Source organism: Furipterus horrens, unplaced genomic scaffold, assembly GCF_987537825.1.
Source record: "Furipterus horrens unplaced genomic scaffold, mFurHor1.1.pri manual_scaffold_1, whole genome shotgun sequence".
Classification (NCBI taxonomy): domain Eukaryota; kingdom Metazoa; phylum Chordata; class Mammalia; order Chiroptera; family Furipteridae; genus Furipterus; species Furipterus horrens.
In genome coordinates, this window is record NW_028327171.1 from 132,982,991 (window position 1) to 132,997,964 (window position 14,974).

General features: G+C 44.0%; 1 long non-coding RNA gene across 2 annotated transcripts in view; it reads left to right on the forward strand.

Moving 5' to 3' along the window:
- The first annotated feature begins 5,179 nt into the window (after positions 1–5,179).
- LOC150021944 (uncharacterized) overlaps positions 5,180–14,974 on the forward strand; it is an 88,626-nt gene continuing 78,831 nt past the window's right edge. Inside the window, exon 1 of one of the 2 annotated variants that reach the window (XR_016509135.1) lies at positions 5,180–5,342. This is a non-coding gene — a long non-coding RNA (uncharacterized LOC150021944). Of the gene's footprint in view, positions 5,343–5,995; positions 6,078–14,974 lie in introns of those variants that run through there. The other variant, XR_016509134.1, reaches the window with a different exon arrangement.

Below are 14,974 nucleotides of genomic sequence, written 5' to 3' on the forward strand. Positions count from 1 at the left end.
GTACCTAGCAAGTAAGTACTCAATATAAGAAAGCTATTATTAGCATTCTGCTAGATAGATACAGTCCAATTTTTCCAATCCTATGTGAAATTCCAATAATTGCCACTTTTGATTATTAGGATAGTTTCAGTGCTATGATTTTTAAACATCTTCCCTTTCAAAAATATATGTGCCTCTAGCTTAGTATTACAGGGGAGCCTCCAAACGAGACAGACCTGGGTTCATGTTCTGGCTTACCCATTGATCTGCTGTGTGAGCTCACTACTCTGAGTCTGTTTTCTCATCTGAAAGCTGGGCCTAAGAGCAGCTCCTTCAGACTGTATTGTATTTATGAGACTTGTGGAAAAAGGGCTCAATGAATGGTCATCCTTATTCCCTTTCATTAAGTACCTATTATGTGCTTAGTGTTTTCATATCTGATTTCTCATTTTATCAACACAATAATCTTATGAGGTAGTTCTATTATTATTTCTAGTGTATATATAAGGAAAAACTGATGCTTAGAGAGGCTAAGGAACTTGAACTTGACTGAGGTCACATAGCTAAGAAGTGGTAGAAACTGGATCCTGCCACATTGCTTCTCATCTGAGTCCTATACAACACATGTTTTACCCCAACCCTGAGGATACTATCTCTTTTGCTTTTGGCATTTCCAGTATTCATTCTTCTCTGGGTGTATGGCTCTGTCCTCAGCGAGGATGTCCACAGGCTTCCTGCCCTCACCTCTATCACCTCTGCTTCTTTCCATCCTTGTCTTCCCTCATGAGCCTTAGGCATCATACGTTCTCAGTGCTAGTGGCTTGCCTAGCCCATGGCAGACCTTCCTCCAATGTGTGTAAAATTAGTAACTGATGAATATAAGGTGGTGACAGAGGGGGTTTAGGGTACAGGGCCACCCCACGCTGTCTGCCAGCCTCCATCTCTGTATTACCTGGCACAGATGAGCTGCTTGGGATGTCACAATGGTGTCTGTGGCCTGTGGATTCCACTTCCCCCTGAGTCATCAGCCTCTCTGCGTTCTCTTAGCTTATCTGTCTCTCATTGGCAGGATGGCCCAGGTCCAGTTCTGACATGGGGTCTCTCCCCTCCTGCCCCCTACCTGCATACCCTTTATATGGTTCTAACTCACTCAGATTCCAGGCCATACCAATTCTCCAGAACTCTGGGTCTGGGACCCTACTGCTGATCACAGCCACTGGCAAGCTTCCAGACATACATGCATTTGTTCATTCATTCATTTATTCATCCATTCAACCCCCCATTTATTCCCCCACTGATCTAGGTCCTATAGGTATCAAATAAAAAAGGCACTCACAATTAAGAGTAGAGTTTCCTAAACTTGGATTTGCCTTAGAATCACCTAGAACAGCTTTTACAAATACAGATTCCTAGGCCCCACCTGAGACCTACAGAGGCAGAATCACTGGGAACCTATATATTAAGGTGCTTGCAGCATGACTGAGGCACAGGCAGTCTGGAGAACCTTGGGTTTGGGAGTTCATGATGTAGCAGATGCCCTGAGAAGGCACAGTAACCAAGACAGGGCTGCTGGAGGGAGAAGTTCCCCTGTCTCATCTCTTGTTCTCTTAGTCCTGCAGCACTTACTGTTTCCTGGGGCCCTCGTATATAAAACTCCTGGCAAACACTCTGCTTCTGGGGACAGGGACAATGTCTGTTTTTCTCACTATTGTGGTCCAGTGCTTACAACAGAGCCTGCTATCTAGTATGGACCCAGTAAATATCTAAGAATGAATGAAAGACTGAATGAATGCATTCCTGATTCCCTTTAGATATGTGATGGGCCCATCAGCTCATTGTTTCCAGGATGCTGTGAGTGGATCTGTGTCTGGGAGGCAGATGGGGAGAGCACCATGCTGAGATGAGGGGCTCTCTTGGCTCTGTCACCCAGTAGGCCTCTGTCCAGGCTGGCCTCTGAGGAGAAAGCCAGCCCAAATCTCAGTCTGTGATCCTGCCAGGACAAAGGAGAGTGCTGGGACCAGAGTGTGCCTAGTCCTCTGGGAAGTGTGGAGTTTGCTAAAGAGAGATTGGTCTGGGCTGAGCTTTCGAGCAAAAGGCTGGCACAGGGTAGTCATTAAAATAGCAGTTGACCTCCTGGCAGCTGAAAGGAGGCCCCGTAGACCTCAGTCCTCCCCAGCCAGCCCCCTGGGACCCTCAGAGAGATGCCCATCCATCACTAGGGTCCCCTGAGAGGGCTGCAGGCGTTTGCTGTGAGTCAGTTATGGAGCTCTGTTTTCAGCACAGATCTTGTCAAATTCAAGCTGTCAACTGCACAGATCCTGAAAGCCTGTCACAGACCCCTGGGGACACACATGGGGCAGGTGACCTTGAAGGGGCTCTGCTGAGTGTGGGACTGTGGTGATAAGAGGGACAAATGAGAGGAAGCCACCTGGGCCAATAGCCCATTGTGCTAGTCCACACCCCCCGCCCCCGTGTTTGTCCTTGAGGGACGTCAGGCAGCTGAACTGAATCTGGTCCTCCCCCTTCGCCCTGGCCTGCCTCTCTCCCTTTGTGCCGCCACTCATGGGGAACACGAAGGAAGGCAGAACACGGAGCAGGTTATGGACATGGCCGGCTCTGCCAACTGGAAGCTGTGATCATGGGCAAGTTACTTAACCTCTCTGAATCTGTTTCCTCAGGCTGCAGTGAAGATTACACTGTTAAGCACAGGCCTGGCATGTAGTAGTTGCTGAACGATTATCAGCTATTCTTAGCATTTTTATGGAAGCACAAAGCAGCTTGGATTCCTTGCTGGTGTTCCTTCATTTCAGTAGCATTTTAACTCTGCTTGGACTTACGACACCTTGGTGCACATTTAAAGATGAATAAATGGAGGCGGAGCTGGGATTGGAGGCCAGGTGTCCAGTCTTGGTGTTCACAGGGTCTGATGGGAGACAGGGAATCCTGCCAGCCTCATGTGGACATAGCCACTCCAGCTTTCTTCAGAGGACCACATGCTGGGCTCCGGGTGGGCCTTTCTCCTGCTCTGTGGTGGAGGGCAGGATCTGGCCTGATGGATGGGCTCTCCTCAGGCCATGCCTAGGGCTGGGACTATTTCATCTGGGGCAATGGGGAGCTCTAGATCTGGGCCACAAGTTGAAAGCTAAACTCACATTAGGTAAAAAGAACCATCTGAACAGGCTGTGAAATATAAAGGTCAAGAGTAAACATGAACTCTGATGAATCTGGAGGCTGGGGAGGTGAGAGGAGGAGCAGCAAGACTGAGGAAAAGGAAACCTGCCTAAGACAAGGCTCAGCATGCATTGATGTCTGTGAGGAAGTCCTTTTGGATCTTCTGCAATGCCCTGTTTAAAGGGCCTCTAGTCTTCTGAGAAGGCTTCTCTGGGAAAAGCCAGAGTCCCTTTACCTCGAACCTGAGTTGAGTATTGGCTGCTGGAACTCATCCATGCTTTCCTACTCAGGAAGAAACATTTCTAGTTGAAGGATGCTAGATAGATATGGCAGGACTTCCAGACCCTCAGGCTGGCTCTTCACCAGCACTTATGAAGCACTGTTGGGTTAAGGTGAGTTATAAAAAGTTGCAGGACCAGAGCTGTTGGCCTGGCTCCTCCACTTCAGTGGAGGGTCCCTATCGCCTGCCAAGGTAACAGCTTGCAAGTGTCCCTCGAAAGGGCTGTTGTCCCTTGATCTTCCCCTGAGATCAGACAGGGCAGTTAGGGGAAGGGCAGTTAGAGCCAGGCTGTAACCTAGAGTGGCCTTGAATTGTGGGCAGTGGCAACTGTCATCCAGGAGAAGGGGTGGTGGGTGGACGGGTGAAGGGAGAGAGAGGCTAGTGGTGGCTGGGCAGTCAGCTGGTTATCACGAGTTATTTAAGGGCACCTCCTCCCTCTACAATTACTCAAAGGCACAAGCTGCATTTCCTATTGGCTCTTTAAGAAAGGCACATGCCTTGCAAAATATCAGGGCAGAGTGGAAACCCAGAGAGCATGACCAGATGCAACTCCCTCTGTGCTGATGGTCATATAACCTCCAGTGTAAGCCTGCAAGTGATGTGGCAGCTTGTTTGTGTGGGTGCCCCAGGTTACCCCAATCCCATCCACCTATGGGGCTTCCTAAACAGCACTGGGCTGCCTCTGCTTTGGAGCACATTAGTGACTGCAGACTGCTCATTTTCTCTCTCTCTCCAGGTGTCAAAGTTTCAGATTGGATTTGTGTTTCCCAAAGTGTAGTTTTGTACAATTGACAACACACAAGCTGAATTTAGGTAGTGTGAAGACAAACTATTTTATATATTTATCTTAATGCTTATTAGAATAAAATTTAATTGGCTTATCAAACTTATGATTTCATTTATTATTGCCTGGGAGAATGCTAAGTTTATTTAACTGAAAACAGTGAGTCAAATGGAAAGAAAAAAACTCAGGTAAATAGTAGTATAAGTTAGATCTGTCTACTGGAACTATAAAGGGAGCCAAAAATGTGAACTATAGAGGTAAATTAAAATTTTATATTAGTCACAAAAAGAAAAAGAAATAAGTGAAAGTAATTTTAATAATAGATACTTTATCTGATCTGATACATCTAAAATGTCATTTTGATTTGTAGTCAGTAGAAAAATTATTGAGATATTTTTATTCTTCATAATAACTCTTCAAAATCTGATGTGTGTTTTGTACTTACATCACATTTCAAGTTTGAGAATCACTGCTTGAAATCTCTTCCTACAGTATTTAGGCTACTCATGGCTTGGTGGAGAAGTCCAGGTTGGAATTTTGTAGGCCTTGTCATTTCAGACATAAGCACTAGAAGAGGAAGGAAGCATGGACTGTTTCCACCCCATGATCATGAGTAAACTAATTGGAAATGCTCCTGAAATTGTCACAAAGGACTGAGCATAAACCTAAAACTGCCTTAGAAGAAATACCAACTAAACTACAACCAAAGCAGGCATCAGCTCCTTGGGCCCTAATGACTATCATTTCCAAAAAAGCTCTCACTCTCATTCCCCATTTGTTATCCCTGCCATTTTATCCCCTGTAATGCTCTCCAGGGACCAATTAATATTATCTGAATGGAAGCATGACTCATAAGTGGAAATGAGCTTGTTCTGGATCGGATTTCAGTGTATGTGCGTAAGTATATCCGTGTGTGTGTTCATGTGTGTGCGTGCAAGCAACATTACATCAGAGGGAAAATTGCTTGTACCCAGAATCTTAGGTCTCATCAAGAAAGCCATCCTCCTACCCTAGTCCAGGAATAAATCCTTTGGGACTTATGGATTCCAGATGGAGAGGTAAAGTGAACTCAACTCACGTGAAGGAGGGAAACAGGAGAAGGATTCACAGGCCTGAATGCAATAAAAGGTAGGACAAGGATTGAAGAGAAAACAGTAGAATCCTTGAAGTAAAGGGGGAGGGAATTTAAATTCATTAAAGGTATATTCTGTGCCAGGCATTCAACATTTGTTACCTTTTAATGACCCTACACAGGAGATATTTGTAGTCTCACATAACAGACTAAGATAGCAGGTAGGTGGTAGAGATGGGGTCTGAATGATTAGAAGGCTGTCCAGAGCTAGTGTTTTTTTGAATGCCAAGTGCTTTCCCAAGATAGCAATTACTCAGCCTATTTCTGAGTTCACCATAAATTGCTTGACTTACTCCTTGTGATAAAAAGCTTAAGCAAGTAGATGAAGTTAAACTGTGTGTCTTTGTTGAAGATAGATTCCTACTCTAGATTTCTATGTCCCTAGAGGAGTCTGGCCCCTCCTTGCTAGCACTAGTTCCCACAGTGCCCTTGTGAAGGAGACCCTCTCAGTCTGGGCACAGCAGCATCATTAACTGGGTTCACACACACTGTATCAGCCAGGGACCCACTGGGAGGCAGATGGAACACTTAAAGGGATGATGTAGGACAGTTGAACCAATAAACAATTTATAGGGTTCTGGGGAGGGCTGAGCAACAGGCAAGGGATAGAGAAGCACCCAAGTGAAGCAATCAGCACTCTGGGCCTGGAAGAGCAAGCAGAAGAAGTGTTTCCTCAAACCCAAGGAGAACTGTAGTTCTGGGAGAAGGGCCCGGAGACAGGCGCTGTGAGTGTAAGTAGAGGCATGCAACTCCTACCAAAATAGCAGGGAGAGCAGAGAATCAGTCCCCCAACTTCTCTCCTTTCACCCTCTGATCTTGTGCCTTGGCAAATGGGACTCACCAGCATATGCCCAATACCTGTAGACTGGTGCCTGGCACATAGTACGGGCCAAATAAGTGTTGGCTGTTATTCCCATCTTTGGTAACTGGGTCCCCCTGCCTGGTGCTTGCCTGGGGCTGTTCTTCTAGAGAATGAATAGAGAGCTCTTGTCACTGTGCTGAAAACTAGTAACAAGTTGGTTTGGAGAAGTGGAATTTGCTGTTTGAGCATAGTATGGGTTTTCACTCCCATACTTGGCTGTGACCATATTCAAATTATGAAGGAAATTTTTGTTTGGTTAACTGCTTAGTTAAATGACTCTGAATTGGACTGTCTTTCTGCTAAAAAATGTGTAGACTGACCCTAGATCAGGAGGATTTGTGCATTGATTAAGAAATCAGGAGAGGATTTGTGCTGAATTTTCTGCATGTGACTTCTGACTGATGGATGCAATCAATTCAAATAGGAAACACCATGGGATGGAAAGGAGACCTGTTCTGCTGATTATTTTTCAATGGGACTCCCACCTCCGTCTAGCCCCTGAGCCAGTGTCCTCTCTTCTCTGCCCCACTCTGTTCTCAGTGGGGACTGGCTCCTGAGGGCTGCATTACCCAGATGTTCTTACCAGCTGGCTGCCAGTTGGGTTTAGCAAATAGGAGAATACATCAGAAGATTCAGGATGGGAAGAGAGAGAAGTTGGATTATTTCTCTGTTCTAAGTCTCAGGCAGTGGCTGCATCTTTTCATCACTACTATTCCCACTGGGCAGCTGTACTGCAAATTTCCAGGTCTTACCAGGCTCTGGTAGCACTGTTTCCTCCTTGAGTCCCTTCAGTCCTTCATATGGTTATGGTTTCCCACTGGTGGCTGGTCCCTGGTTGCCTCACCATCCTTGGTTTGTTCCCTCAGCCTGGTCCACACCTCTATCAGGAGTATTTTCATTAGAACCATCTGCGATGGTTTGCAGCTGCATACTTGCTGATTCTGACTTTATCATGGCCTCTTCTAATCAATTCCCACCTAGCAGGTGCTCAACCAAGAATCTTGAATGGAGTGGCTCTGTGGCATTTGGGTATCCCAGGGAGTGTGCCCTGTTTTCTTATGTAAATATGATGCTGTTTTTTATGTGTTAAATGTAGAGTAACTAGGCTCTAAAATTTACTTCAAAGATGAAGAAGGTATTCTATGGTAGATTCTAAGGCCAAGATATATTAGAAGTGATCTACAGTGTTGTGCAGGCCTTGTCATTCACAAGTCATCAAAAAGGTAGTGTGTTTTAGTGGTATTTAACCTTCAAAAGGTCAGAATAGTGAGGATGGATGCTTGCTACCTCTTGTGTTTACAGAATAATTCCAGACATTCAATGATTCTTGTACTTTATTCAGTTCTGTCCATTTTGGACTGGGGACTTCATCCCACTTTAGACCCCCATGGTGTCAAATAAGGGAAAGGAGAAATTAGGGTTCTGGTTTCTTAGCCCTTCATGATGCCATTGTGCAGCCATGACATACTATTCTATGCCTGTCTCTCTAGAGGCTTCCTTAGCTGTTGTCCTTAGCATTTGGCCTTACTTGAAGCAAAGCAAGCTGAAGGGAAAGTTAGCTTTGAAACTGTGGACCCATTGAGGTTAGAGTGGTTTCCTGTCCTCATTAAGAAGAATCATATCTGTCACGTTTGTTGATAGATGACTGCTCCTCCGAGTTTTGCCTGGTAAAAGAACATGGAGATGTATGGGATTCCCATACCCTCCAGTGCCCCCCCCAACCCCCCCGGAAATGAGCTATTCCCAGAAAGCTCCAGCGTCTTTAATATAGGAGACATATTTTGGTGCACATGCCTTGAAGTCAGTCCGTCAATCTGGCTTTGTTTAACTTCCCTGAGAAACAGTGCCATGGGAAGAACTGTTAAATGTTTCCATAACATGTTTTGAAAAGAAGCCACTAGAAGGAAAAAAATTTTGCCAAAAATAAGTCACTCACACATCATAGCGCTTTCGTTGTTGTTCATTATAAACAACTGAAAACCCCAAACCCTCAAACACAAGTGTGTCCCACATTGTACGCCTGACATGAGGAGTTTCATTTAGAAGGACACACACAGAACAACTTAGGGCACTCAGGGTTTGCAGTGGAGACTAATGATGGCCAAGAGCATGATGGTGGCAGGCTGAGTTACTGGAGCCTTGGTGCTCATTGCTCCCTCTTCCTGTCCGCTCAGCTGTCCCAACCTCAGTCTTGCTCTGTCTCTAGCTGCCAGCTGCAAACAACTGCCCTTGTTCTGAGGAAATAACTTGGACCCTTTCCCATCAGCTCCAATGTGTTTTGCTCTTGTCTACCTCTCTGATTTCATAGTTTTTACTCTGTCCCTTCTCTGGTCTCTTCTTTCAGCAACTTCTCGGCCTGTCCTTTTGGAATTCAATCTTCTGTTCTGATGCTCATCTGTGCTTGAGCCTTAAGTGAGAAATCCCTGCTCCAGTCCTGGGGTCTCTGGAACCTCAGCATCTGGGCTCATCCCCAGCCCCCTTGCTTCCCCCTGCCTCCACCAAGAGTGTGTGGAAAGAAAAGGCTTAGACTATTCTTGGCCTCAAAAACTATAACTGGTTCCCCATGATAAGGGAAATGCAAATTAAAACCATGAAATACCTTTCACATCTACCAGATTAACAAAAAATTAATTAAGTCTGATGACAACAGGGATGGTGAGATGTTGGCATAAGGGAACTCTGGTGGGAGTACAAATTGGTACCGTCACTTTGGAGGACAATCTGGCAATTTCAATTGAAATCAAACGTATGCTCTTGTTGTGAAATATTCATTCTGCTTGGAGAAACTATCTTATAGGTATACAGATTTGTGCGTGTGTATATACATATAGATGTATGCACACACATACATGCACACACATATATATGTACGTACATACACAACTGAATACTGCTCCTGCCGCAGATAAAATAAATATACTGAGTTGACTTTTTATCAACATGTACAAATTTCAAAACGACGTTGAGTGAAAAAACAAGTTGTTAAACAACATATGTGTGTGTTACACACACATATGTAATATATAGATGCAACTATATTAAAATGTAAACAATAGGGTTTTTAGTCAATATATTCATATTTGTTAAAATACAAAAATGTACATGGGGATGATATAAACCAACTTTAGATTAATGTTTACTTTTGAGGAAGGAGGAGAAAAGGAGGAATAAATGGAACTATATTTGGCATTTTAATTTCTTTGAAATGAAAGTGAAAGAAGGAGAGAGAGGTCTGAAGTAAGTCTGGTAAAATATGTTTAATGTTGGTAATGGGCTTATAAAGGTCTAGTTTGTTATTTTACCTACTCAGTATGATTGAATTGTTTCACATTTATAAATTTAAAACAATAAGAAAACTATTTCTGGACTTCTGGTCAAGATGGAGGTGTGGACAGACACACTGCATCTCCCTCCACAACTAAGAAGGAATACAACTACCTCAAAACTAGAGACAACCAGAAGTTCCAGGAAATCGAGCTGCATGGAAGTTCAACAAACAAAGATATAAAGAAGAAATACTTATCCAGACAGGTAGGAGGGGCGGAGCCAGGGTGGAGAGGACGCAGTGTGGTGGTAGCAGCTGTGGCAGCAGTGGCAGGCCCGTGGAAAGCACAGGCACATGTTTTAAAAAGTGGGGAGGGACACCTGGGGAGCATTCCCAGTTCCTGACCAGACCATGCAGCTCATGGTCCCAGCTCCAGAGAAAATTAAGCCTCATTGCTTCTGACTGTGCAGACCAGTGGGGGTTGGGGTGAAGAAGAAACTGCTGGTCTCTCAGTATAGTCCACTAGTTTAAAGGGCCCCCATGGTCCTAGAATGTCCGCAGAGCCACCCACTCTGGAAACAACGGCCAGGGCAACAACTAGAGAGGCGCCAGTTCCATACAAAATGAGAGAAGTGCCTGGAAAAGGGGTGAGTGCTGAGCAAGCAACATTGTTCTTTTCTGACCTCTCCCCCACATACAGCGCCACAACTTGGTGAAATAGTTCGCTCCCTACTGACTGGAAAACCTAAGGCTCTGCCCCTTACAACGTAACAGGAGCAACAGCCCTACCTAAGACACAGAGGCAAACAAACACAGGAGCCTGTCAAGATGAGGAGACAGAGAAGCATGGCCCAAAAGGGGGAATGGATCAAGGTTCCAGTGGGAGAACTAAGCAACGAGGAGATAGCCAACCTAACAAAGGAGGAGATTGCCAACCTAACAGATGAAGAGTTAAAAAAACTGGTGATAAAGATGATCACAGGCTTGACAGATATGCATAAGTATGACAAACATATAAGGGAAGAAGTAAAGGCTGTGCTAAGTGAAACTAAGAAAAATCCACACAAACCTATGGTGAAGGGAAGGAAACTGGGTTTCAAATCAATGATTTGGAACAGAAGGAGGAAAACAACAGTCAACTAGTACAGAATGAGGAAATAAGAATTGAAAAAAATGAGGAGAGGCTTAGGAGCGCCTGGGAAAACGTTAAACATGCCAACATCCAAACCATACAGGTGCCTGAAGGAGAAGAAGAAGAGCAAGAAATTGAAAACTTATGTGAGAAAATAATGAAGAAAAACTCCCCGTATTTGGTGAAGGAAATAGACATACAAGTCCAGGAAGCACAGAGAGTCCCAAGCAAGCTAGACCCAAAAAGGACCACACCAAGACACATCATAATTAAAATGCCAAGGGTGAAAGATAAAGAGAATCTTAAAAGTAGCAAGAGAAAAGCAGAGAGTTACCTACAAAGGGGTGCCTATAAGACTGTCAGCTGATTTCTCAAAAGAAACTTTGCAGGCAAGATGGGACTGGCAAGAAGTATTTAAGGTGGTGAAAAGCAGGGACTTACAACCAAGATTACTCTATCTAGCAAAGTTATAATTTAGAATGGAAGGGCAGATAAAGTGCTTCTCAGACAAGGTAAAACTAAAGGAGTTCATCATCACCAAGCTATTATTATATGAAATGTCAAAAGGAGTTACTTAAGAAAATCAAAATTATGAGCACTAAAATGGCAACAAATTCACAACTATCAACAACTGAATCTAAAAAATAAAAACAAAATCCAAATAAGCAAACCAGAATAGGAACAGAACCATAGGTATGAGGATCATTTGGAGGGTTATTAGTTGGGAGGGGGAAGGGGGAGAAATGGGGAAATGGTAGAAATGGGGAAATGGTGCAGGGATTAAGAAGCATAATTGGTTGGTACAAAATAGACAGGGGGAAGTTAAGAATAATATAGGAAAGGGTGAAGCCAAATAACATATATGCATGACCCATGGACATGAACTAAGGGGGTGGGATTGCTTGAGGGAAGGGGGGTAATGGGCAGAGGGGAGCAAAGGGGAAAAAACTGAAACTACTGTAACAACATAATTAATAAAATATACTTAAAAAAAAAAAAAAAAAAAAAAAGAAGCACAGGGTCTCTGCAAGCCAGGAAGGGTTCTCACTAAGACCTAATTGTGCTGATATGCTGATCTCTGACTTCCAGCTTCCAGAATGGTGAGAAATAAATTTCTGTTTAAGTAAAAAAAAAAAAAAAAAAAAAAAAAAAAATTCTTAGTCTTTTTAACTATTATTAAACCTAATATCCCTTATGCTATAATTGCATTTTAAGGAATCTAAGTCCAGTGACTATACTAAAAACCTTTTAATTATACCCTTTAAAACAATGGGTGGACAATACGTGAATTAATCCCAATAAATCTGTTAAAATATATATATGCAGAAAAGAAAAAAAAAAAGAAAACTATTTCTCAGTCTTACTGATGTCCTGCTTAATTGAAACCAATTTGAGGATTCATAGAAATAGACTTTAAAGTGGGAACAAGGCCTGTGAGAACATCTGGTTAACCTCTGTCTGGTTCCAGATTCTCCTATGACTAGTCTATGGCCCTGTGTGAACACATGCCCTGACTCAAATCTCTGACAACTGGAGCTTCCCCCAAATGAAACTCTTGGGAAGTTATTGCCTTCATTGCAATGGGCCTTCTGCTGGCTTCAGGTGAGAGTCACAGTTCCTCCCACCCTCAAGATTTCACCACAGTGGACTTGGGAGCTGCTAGGAATCAGGAGCCTGGGGCCAGCCTTGGAGGGGAATGAAGGAAGAAAGAGGAAGCTGAGGGGCTGGGGTCAACCCTCAGGCATTCCTCTTTGGAAAGGCTGGCTGTGAAGGGACTTGCCAGACCAGTCCTCCGAGAGGAGGAAGCCTGGCTCTCAGGGCAAAATTCCGTTGATGTACAGAAAACTGTGCCCTTCATTGCTGCTTTCTCAGGCCTCACTTCCCCAAACGCAGCACGTGCACAGCTGCAGTAGCCTGGCCTGAGCGCCCTGGGATCTCGGCTTGCTCTGAGTCGGTGACTCACAGGGACCCTCCAGGGTGCCCTCCTCTTCCCTGTCTTTTGTAAAATAAGCTGGGAAAGGAGGTCACATGCCTGATTCCCCTCTGCCTTGCCAGCCTTACAGAGACAGCCTGGTACTAAACAAAGCTTCTTCTGATTGTCCTGTGCCTTGTTAAAATGTAGCCAGTTTGACTGCGTGGTGGGCACACAGTGCAATATACACATCTTGTACCATAGACACGTACACTTGAAACCTTTAAAATCCTATTAACCAATGTCACCTTGATAAATTTAATTTAAAGAAGAGTAGCTAGACTCAAGGCCTGACTTACAGGCACAAATGGAAGCCAGTGACCACTTTAATTTTTCAGTACCATCATTTCCTTACTTTTGGTGAGCTGGGGTTTTTTAATTAAAAAAAATTTTTTTAAGAGAATGGTAAAGGATTTGGTTTAAAAAAAAATCAGCTGCCAGGATAAGTTCTGGAATTAGTTCAGACCTTTAACTTAATCTCTTTCATTCTAAATGTTTTAGAATGAGAAACTTGAGATTGCTGAGAACAGGGCACAGCAGCTGTGGTTCTTTCTCAGCAGAGATCTCAGTGAAGTAGGGAGAGAAGTGATGTGGGGGTGGCTGTAAGCTTGGCTGCTTGAATGTCCTCACCTTACCTGTTCTCTTGTTACAGGTTCACTTCCGTAGATCAGTGCTTGTCAAACCTGGTTGCATATAGGATCCCCAGGAGCTTTATATAACGGGAGCCCTACCCCAGGTGCACCTTAGACCCACTGAACCAGAATCTTTGCAAGCGGGACCTGCGCATCTACTTTATAAAACTCCCCTGGTGATTCTAAACAAGTCAAGTTTGAGAACCAATGCTATGCCTTGAAATATCAGAGAGGTGTTCTCAGGGCCCTGTGAAAAAGAGCAAATGTCAAAGGTTTTATGTTAATAATAACATTGAGGACACATGAGGGCTTGCCATTGGCCAGGCAGTGTCCCAAATGTTTTCTGTAGATTACCTAATTAAAATTTTAGAACAGCTCGTTGAGGTAGGTTATTCATTTCACAGAAGTTGAAAATGACTTACAAACAGGTTAAGGAACTTGCCCGAGGTGATGGAGCAGCAATGTGATTCCAGGGGCCCTGACTTCAGAGGTTGAACTAGGCACTGATCATATTTACTAAGGTGGAAATTTTCTCCCTCTCTCTCATTCTCTCCTTCTCTCTCTCTCTCTCTTTTCCCTTCTCTCTCTCTTCCCCCTCCTCTCTCTCTCTCTCTCTCTCTCTCTCTCGCTCTCTCTCTCTCTCACACACACACACACACACAATTTCAAAACACTTTTAATTGTGGTTTTTTTAAAGCTGGTCTTGCAAATCCATTTCTTTTTAGTTGATATCCAGAAATCTGAATCCTCTGAGCTTCCTGAGTATTTGTGTTTCACTGAGTGAGGCAAGGGAGGCATCCCCCCTAGTATTGGAGGGCAAAGGGTCAGAGTTGCTTTTATTGTTGCCCCTCAACTTAAAGGCGGAGAAGGCAGTGAGGAGAACACCCACATTACTTTAGGAGACCTGGAAAGTTGATGAAATTTCTTGTTTTTCAAGCCAGTGTGATGACGTAAGGAAAAGAACAAATGAGATCAGGGTTTATCTCAGTTTTTCCAACCCTGAGCTGTGTACTGTTGAGCAAGTCACTTCCTCTCTCTGGGCTTCTTCGTGTGAGAAAGAAGGAAATTGAACCAAGTGTTCATTAAAAGGCCTTACGTCTCTAACTGTGGTCCAAAAGATAAATATCGTCACAGCAGCCTTCCTGATTTCAAAGGTCTCAGCAGGCTGGTCTGTTGCCGTGGATCCATTTACTGCTGCCTGAGCATCCTATTTGCAGGGCCAGTTTTCCCCAAATATGGTGAGTGATGTAATAGGGAGCAATTTCCTTCAGACACTGGACAAGTCACTCAAGTAGGAACAGAGGGCCCAGAAATAATTGGAAAAGACACACTTTATTATGTAATGAAGAATTTGTATATAGATTTTAACTACATATGGATAAAAGTTGAAATAAAAAGAATATGTGTAGCGCTGGCTGGGGTGGCTCGATTGGAGCATACTCCCATAGATGGAAAAGTTGTGAGGTCGATTCCCGGTCAGGACACATACCTAGGCTGGGAGTTTGATTCTCAGTTGGGGTGCGTATGGGAGGCAACCAATCAATGTTTCTCACATCAATATTTCTCTCTCTTTCACATCGATGTTTCCCCCCTCTCTTTCTCTCTTCCCCTTCCACTCTCTAAAAAACAATGAAAAAATGTTCTCAGGTGAGGATAAAAAATATACTTGTGCAAAAAAAGTCAACCTCATGTTGGATTTCTGGATCCAAACTGGCTATGGTGGGACTGGACATGGTCGCAGTGAGGAGAACTGTGCTGCTACGTG